Here is a 7,820-nt window from a genome sequence, read left to right as displayed (position 1 = left end):
GGATGCATTTAATGCCTTCTCGAAAGTCTATTGGGTTGGGATTTTCCCAACATTTGACTCCTAATTGAAGGATTTTATTGAATTCAAAGAACAACACCTGTGACTGCGAATTAATAGCCTGGTGATAATGCCACCAGACCCACGCCTCTCTGCTGGGTGGTTATTTTCTCACTGCGTGGGCAAACATCCAAAATATTTGTTTTCACTTTCTCCATGTGTGTTGCTGTGCTATATTTGCCTCAATGAACCCTGTGGCTCAAACTGCGATATCAGGAAGTCCGACATCATCGAGTGCAGCTCTGTTCGAAAAACTGATCAGGGTATTTGACAAAATGGAAGGCAACCTGCCCGGGTTTTGAGGCATTGGCAATGCAACAGTTTTAACAACAAATTTAGTATACCTCTTTCTAAACGAAGTCAATTCCCTGTTGCTTTGGGAGAAAAGGCAGCAAACTGGTTCAATAACAGCTGCTTCCCATTCTGACTCTATGCTCCCAGGAGCCTACTGTTTCTGGCCTTTCTCCTGGACCAGCGTTGGTCATTGCCAGATGTGTTCAGCCATTTCCTTCCTCTGGCACGCAGCGCTTTGCATTTGAACAAGCGAATGCGTATTGGGAAACTGCCCCTGTCTGCACAATCCAACAATTTACAGCGTCCAACCAGCAATAGCAACAGTTTGAGAGATTGCATTTAGATTGAGGGGTCTACTGTCAGCTTGTGGAAAATCGCTTTCGGTGAAACAAATGAAAATGGCAGGTCAGCATAGAGAGGATCTGATGTTGTGGATCACTGGAGAAAATGTTAACAGCATTGGACCATTTGAAAACACTGATCCCTGGTTAACGGGTCCAGCTTGCTTCCACTTCACAAGGAATGCTCTTGCCTGCTGTTTAGTGTTGGCTCACTGAACGAGACAAATATTCACATGTTCATTCCACACAGCAGCAACAAGACTTGTTGAGGAGATGCACAATGAAGGACCGACAAAGCTGTTGAGAGAGAGCCATCAACTCACTGAGATCAGCCAGTGCTCAATTATGTAAAGGTCCCTTCTTGGTGACATCAATTTATTTGAAAATATTGTGAAATGTGCAGACGAGGAGGAGGTCACTCTGCCCAGTTTCTCTGTGCTGAAGGAGAAATGGAACACTTACCTCAGCCCACTTTCCACAATTGCAGCTGCAGATCTTCAATTATAGAACACGACTGGAAAACCCAGGGAGGGTTCAAACGCACTCAGTGCTTCTGTTTCATATATTTCCGGCAGTGTTTTCCGTACACCAACCACCCCCTGTCTGAAAACATGTCCTCGCCCCATAAATCTTTCTGATGCCTTTCACATATATCCATCCTCAGAATGTCCCTTCGTATTGTTTTCTAAATTGTGCAATCCATTACTGTGTTGGATCGCCCCAAACACAACTCCACTTTTTTCTGGGCTTAATTCCATTTGTCACCTTTTTGCACGCCTGACCAGTCCATCGATATCTTCTTGCAGACTACACCGACACTCTTCGTTTTCAATGAAGTTCCCAAGTCTTGTGTTGCCTGAAAACGTCTTAACCATGCCTCTGACATTGATCTACAAATCATTAAACGTAACTGTAGGCCAATGAGGGACATTTCCAAACAACCTATAAAACACCAACAGGACGAGGCAAGGTAAACAAAAGATGCATGTTCCCGATCACTGGAGAGTCCAAACCCAGAGGCCACAGCTTGAGGATAAGCTGTAGCCATATAGGAATGAGGTGAGGGGAACGTCATCACCATAAAATAACACATCTGAAGCATTCTGTTCGTCACAAGCGGTTGAAGCTGAAAGATTGTTTATTTTTCAAAGACGGAGTTCGTTATGGTTCTTAGGTCTCATGGGACAAAAGGATATGGAATGAGAAGTAAAACAGGGAACTAAGTTGGGTGATGTCTATGATCATATTAAATAGTGGACCAGGCTGGAAGGACCGACTGGCCTCTTCCTGCGATAATGTTTCTGTGTCTGCCACATATATCACGTGACCTAGCACAGAGCCTGTTGAAACAACACTGGAAACAGGTTATCAGTGACAAAAACAACCATCAACAATAATCCGTTGTTTCTTGCTGAAAATTTGTATCTGTTTAGATATTCACTCTTCTTTGAGAGATGTATGTAAATAGCTGTGTATTCTTAAACATAGAAACGGTGATTATAGTTGGTGTAGTGTGGGTCATGTCATAGAACGAAAAGCTCCATGACAGCGGGATGTAAAATTGTCCATGAGGATTTGTTTTCCAGATTTGAGAACAGTGCACAATGTTGTTAAATGGAGTCCTATTGAGGCCGCCTCTCTTCTGAACAGATGTGAATGAGCCGCACATTTTGGTGCAGACAATTTCAAAATTCTAAATAAGAAAAAAAAAACACGCAGAGTCAGAGATCACAGAAAACCTAATGCATACACAGTGACCATTCGGCCCATTAAAGCATGGAATGTCCCCAGCATGATCTCCGGAACAAGCAGGCTGCTCTGCTGCTTCATGTTCCAGACAAGATGCATTGTTCACTCTTTTCACTGAAAGCGAATGGAGATCGTTGCACGACTGCTGCTGTGAAATCAAATCCTGCATTAATTCTTAACGCAGTTATTTGCTGTGATGTGAAAAGGAGGATAATTGCGATGTGAAATTTTGTTAAATTTCTCTCAGTTCACCCATTTCTGTCCTGGAGAAGGGAACTGATGAGCCGCTATCTCAATCCGCTGCAATCGTTGCTGTGCAGGCACACCCCACTGTTGATCAGAGGGGAAACCCAGCCCCTTTGAAATTGTATCAGTGATAATGGGAACTGCAGATGCTGGAGAATCCAAGATAATGAAATGTGAAGCTGGATGAACACAGCAGGCCAAGCAGCATCTCAGGAGCACAAAAGCTGATGTTTCAGGCCGAGACCCTTCATCATTCTCTGATGAGCAAGCAAATCTTGGAAAAGTGTCAAGTGCATATTTCCTTTCATCAAACGATGTTGACTCAGTTTGACTGCGGTCATCTTTGGTGAATGTTCTGCTATTTTTTCCTTTAAATTGTTCCCTAGCATTTTCCAAATGACAGATAAGCAATTGGAGCAGATGGAAGCCATTTGGCCAATCAGGTCAGCTATACATTTTAATGAGGTCCAGGCTGATCTGGTAATCCTCGACACCACTGTTCTGCTTTATCCACGTGGCCCTTGACTCCTGAAATGACGAAATGTCTGTCTGTCTCAGCCTTGAATATATCAAGCCAGCACAGCCTCTGTTTTCAAGACTTCCATAGATTTGCTTCTCCCTGAGTGTGAGAACACCCACTTTATCGTTGATTTAAATGGGCAACTCGCTTCCCTGAAATAACTCACTCGGGTATAAATCAGAACACAACAAGCCTCCAAAGTTCGGTGTGAACTCACTGGCGTCCCCAGCCCCAGATGTAAGTATTTAAAGTATTTTGTTTCTAGGCCTCTCATTGAACCAACTGCCCTGATTTGCACGTTAGATTTCCCAAAAATGAATCTGTTCCAAGCGTACTTCGGTGGCTGCGATTTAGGTGGTGGTGAAAGGCGTGATTAAAATAAAAGTACATAATTATTTCTCGATCCATTGCCCTGACAATCAATCTCTCTGCTCATGGAGATGGATCCTTTCCATCCACTCTATCGTTCATCAATGTTTTTAGTTCAGTTCAATCCCACAACAGCCGACTCTGTTCTGATCAAGTACAGGGTGACAGGAGATATTAGGATCATGGTGCAGACATCACAAATCGAGCACTCACCTTTCCTGTTAGAACCATTTCATGAGAAATATTAACAGATGCTCAGTGGCCTGTAGTTGTAGCCAAGTGGTTAAGACAATGGCTTAGAAATACCTTGGGGTTTCCCCATGTAGGGTCAAATCTTGCCAGCTATATTTCTGTCAAAACAAGGTCACGTTTTCTCAGTTCTGGCAGTGCATTGACATTCAGGGCACACATGCTGTGAACAAGAATCCAGCTGCACTCAAAACCTCAGCTCTGTTTTTCTTTCCACCAATATCACTGGACCTGTTGAGTTTCTGCAGTATTCTGTGCGTTGATTCTGCAACACTGCTGTTATTTTCGTGAAATATCTCCAATTTCGGAACAGTACAGCTGACACAAGACTATTATCATTCCATTCGAGGCAGGTGGGAGTTTGAATTCACTACGAGCCCGTGTTAAGGGCTGCTACAATTGCTTGCCATTTTCTGTGATGCAAATGGCTGTCGCTTTTGACTGTGAAATATGATGTTGGGGGTTTGAAGCCACTGAGGAAGGAACAAGAGCTGTTCTCACTCCACCAGTTCCCTTTTGACTGTACTGTTTCAGGCTTTAATGCAGTCAGGAAGATATTTCCCAAACGTAAATCTTGTCCGGTGAGTGACCAGACTGGAATTTTGATGTTGCTTTCCTTACTTCCATAAAGAGCTGGGGATGCTTCGAGTCAGAACGATGAACAGAAACTGCACTACAGAAAGGAGAAAACAGAGTTCTGAAGAGGTTCTGAAATCTTGATTGAAAATCTTGGCCCACAGATGCTCCCAGATCTGCTGAGCTATTTTTCTGCAGTTTATATTTTGCTTGCAAATGAATGTTTATTTTATCTGTTGGAATAAATCAACCAGAATCACAATGAACCAAATTTCATACTTTAAAAATCTGCAGAGTGATTGGATTCAAACAAACCAGGCAAGAATTCATTCTGCCACCGCTCACCTGACCACCAAAGGCGACCTGAAAAGATAAACAGCATCATACCACTTGCAGTAATCATGGCCAAGTGGTTCAGGTAAAGGGCTCCAAATTTGTTGGGGCATCCCTGTGCTGGTTCAAATCCTGTTGACTGTGGCGGGGGTGGGGGGAAACTGGAGACAAGTGTGAGGGCTGTTTGTTCCCTCCATTTTGCATGTGACAGAAATCAAAGCAGTGGGAAACAAACTTTTCACTCAGTGCATCAGTAGTGGGGAGAAGGCAACTCACTGCCTGTCATTGCAGAACAGGCACGAACCTTCATAAACGTCAACCAGTTTGAAGATATCCACTTGCAGGGCCAGCCGTGGTGAGGCTGTGAGCCATCTGCTGGCAAATAAGACTAGAACAGTCAGTCCTGAGAGAGGGTCAGCCAACCCACAGTGTTAATCCCGATTTTTCTTCACAAATACTGCCAGACCTGCTGAACTTATCCAGCAATTTTGATTTTGTTCCGAGAACAGTCAAAGTCTTGAGTTCAACTGGTCAGGCCGGATGGGATGAAGGGTCTTTTTCTGTGCTCGAGCACTCTATGATCATTTGTGGTCAGCTTCGTTTGTGAAGTGACAGGACAGCGTTTTCAAAATGCACCCGAGCCAGGAAGGTGTCGGTCTGACTGTCCCCTCATCTGGCGATCAGACACGTCATCCATTGGGATTGGGGATAACTGGCACTGTGCATGTTCCTGGAATCAGTATCTGGGAGACAGGAAGATGGAATCCTGGTGTCTCTTCGCACAACCATGTGATAACCCATCGCTTCTCAATCCGTTCCTTGTGCCTGACATTCCATGGACCTGCTGCCAAGGTAAAGATTGGCTTCACGATCTGACTGCATTTGGATCGAGCAGCTCATTGACCTCAGATCTGGGCGGTCAGAGGAAGCTAGAGGTGAGGCAGGGACAGAAGCAGAAAGAGATGCGACATGAAAATGTTTAGAGTTTGTTGTGGCCAAGTTCATACAGGTGAGATTATACACTTGTGAAGGTCTGAATGGTCTTCTTCTGTTCTCAGTTGGTCTGCTCCGAGCTGAATCGTCAAACTTCCTCTCTGAGATGAGAATAATCCGGTCAAGTAGAAACACATTACTTGCATAACAAAGTGTGTAGCTGGATGAACACAGCAGGCCAAGTAGCACCTTACGAGCACATCCAGCTGCACACTTTGTTATCTCAGATTCTCCAGCATCTGCAGTTCCCATTATCTCTGAACGTATTACTTGCAGTCTCTTTTGTCATGCCTGGCAGTAATTCCCAATGCTGTTTCAGACATGAATGACAAAAGGGTCAGGATGCCAGAGACTGCATCATGACACATACACAGTTCACCATTATTAGGGACAGATATCAAAAATTGTGAATAACTACAGAGAAATACAAGAGGCAGAGAGTCGCTGTGGACTCGATGGGCTGAATGTGAATGTGAATGACACCATGGGTTTATCACGTCACTCTCCCTGTCTCTGTGAGGGAGCGGGTGGGGGAGAAACAATAGCTCATTATTAACCCTCCCTTCCACGTTGTACTGTCTGCAGCCCAGCAACTCGGGGTCGTTGGGGGTGTCTCTCAGTGCGTGAGTGTTTCACTCAGATTCACTTAACGCCGGACTGTTGGTGTCAGACATTAACTCCTGCTGTGGAGGTCACAAACAAAAGGACGCCCTGTGTCCAGACAAATTCTGAACATCAAACAGGCTGCACAGAAAGATTGCATTTTAAGTTGCTGTACAGACTAATCTCTAGTTTCGACTTCTATCTTTCCCAGCAGCTCTCCATCTTTCTGTCTGCCTCTGATCAATGTCATTTGGTGAAAGTTCCAAATCGCCTTTAAAATTTGCTGCACAAGTCTGATTCCATGCCTTCTGCTCCTTCCTTCTTCCAGTGTTTGACAGACAGCGACAACGTGTATACCACTCCCAGCACTGCCTGCCCGTGGCGAAATGGCTTAATGCATTTGTTGATGGAGAGAGCTCTGACTCCGTGGTAGAGAGACAGAACAAAAAGAAAATATTCACTGCTGCATTGGGAAGTAGGATTTTTTTTAAGCAACACGTTCAGATATCTTATTACATACCTCTGGAGCAGATAAAACTTGAACTCTTTCTCCTACATCCAAGGTAGGGAGACTATCACTGCCTGAGTGGCACCTCATTTATTGTTAAGTGGGGTGTCCTCAGACTGCGTCATTGGCCGTGTGGTATGATTCTCACATCAGGTGGCTGTTAGAAATGTGACAAGTTGCTGGCTTGAATCCTACATGAGCCGTTGTTGCCTCTGATGTATTTTTTTAATGTTTGGGGGAGCTTGGGGGTGGTTCTTTATGAAATCAATTTCAGCCTATGATCAAAAAGGGTGTTTGCTGCGAATACATCACATGCATTCACTTACCTGACCAAGGTTTAGGGTTAGTAATCGTATGAAATTATGTTTCACTGGATTGGTCGGTAAACTTGCGCAATAACTGAATGAAATGATGCCAAGTCTCAGCAGAGAAACAGATGACAATGAAGCAGGCATCTGAGGACAAATTTGTTTTTTTTTTGCAAGTGAAATTTTCTGCTTCACAAAATGAGGCCCATTGAAATGAAGCAGTGACAGAGATTGCCTTAGCTGGTGCTCACCTCATGTATCACATTTCCACCTTGGACCCTGTAAACATCTCAACTCAACAAGAAGCCAGTTCATCATTGCGAGCCGGTGGCGTAATGGATAACGCGTCTGACTTCGGATCAGAAGATTGCAGGTTCGAGTCCTGCCTGGCTTGAGTGCAACCTGCCCATTTTCAAGGCTAGCAAGATGACATGTTCACCTGAAGTTGGAATTGAGGGTGGGTGATTTCGTTGCCAATTCCCTGAAGCTAAACTACGAAATTGGAAGTTGAGCAGTTTTGGGGACCTTTTCAGCTCACTGTTGGCTTCATTTCTGAGCTCAGAACAATAGGTCTCATTGCTTGGAGAACTTGCTTGTGCTCCATATAAATCTGCCTGTTGTGGGCAAAACATGTGTGGGAACAGAGAGTGAACGTGAAGCGCCTGGAGTTAGTG

At 44.4% G+C, this 7,820-nt stretch overlaps 1 non-coding gene across 1 annotated transcript; it reads left to right on the top strand.

Moving 5' to 3' along the window:
* The first annotated feature begins 7,467 nt into the window (after positions 1-7,467).
* On the top strand, positions 7,468-7,540 carry trnar-ucg (transfer RNA arginine (anticodon UCG)). Its single transcript has one exon. It is a non-coding gene; the product is annotated as a tRNA-Arg (tRNA).
* Positions 7,541-7,820: the final 280 nt, after the last annotated feature.

This window comes from Stegostoma tigrinum, unplaced genomic scaffold (assembly GCF_030684315.1).
Source record: "Stegostoma tigrinum isolate sSteTig4 unplaced genomic scaffold, sSteTig4.hap1 scaffold_54, whole genome shotgun sequence".
NCBI lineage: Eukaryota > Metazoa > Chordata > Chondrichthyes > Orectolobiformes > Stegostomatidae > Stegostoma > Stegostoma tigrinum.
Note: the sequence above shows the minus strand (reverse complement) of the source record. Positions and strands in the feature narration are given on the sequence as shown.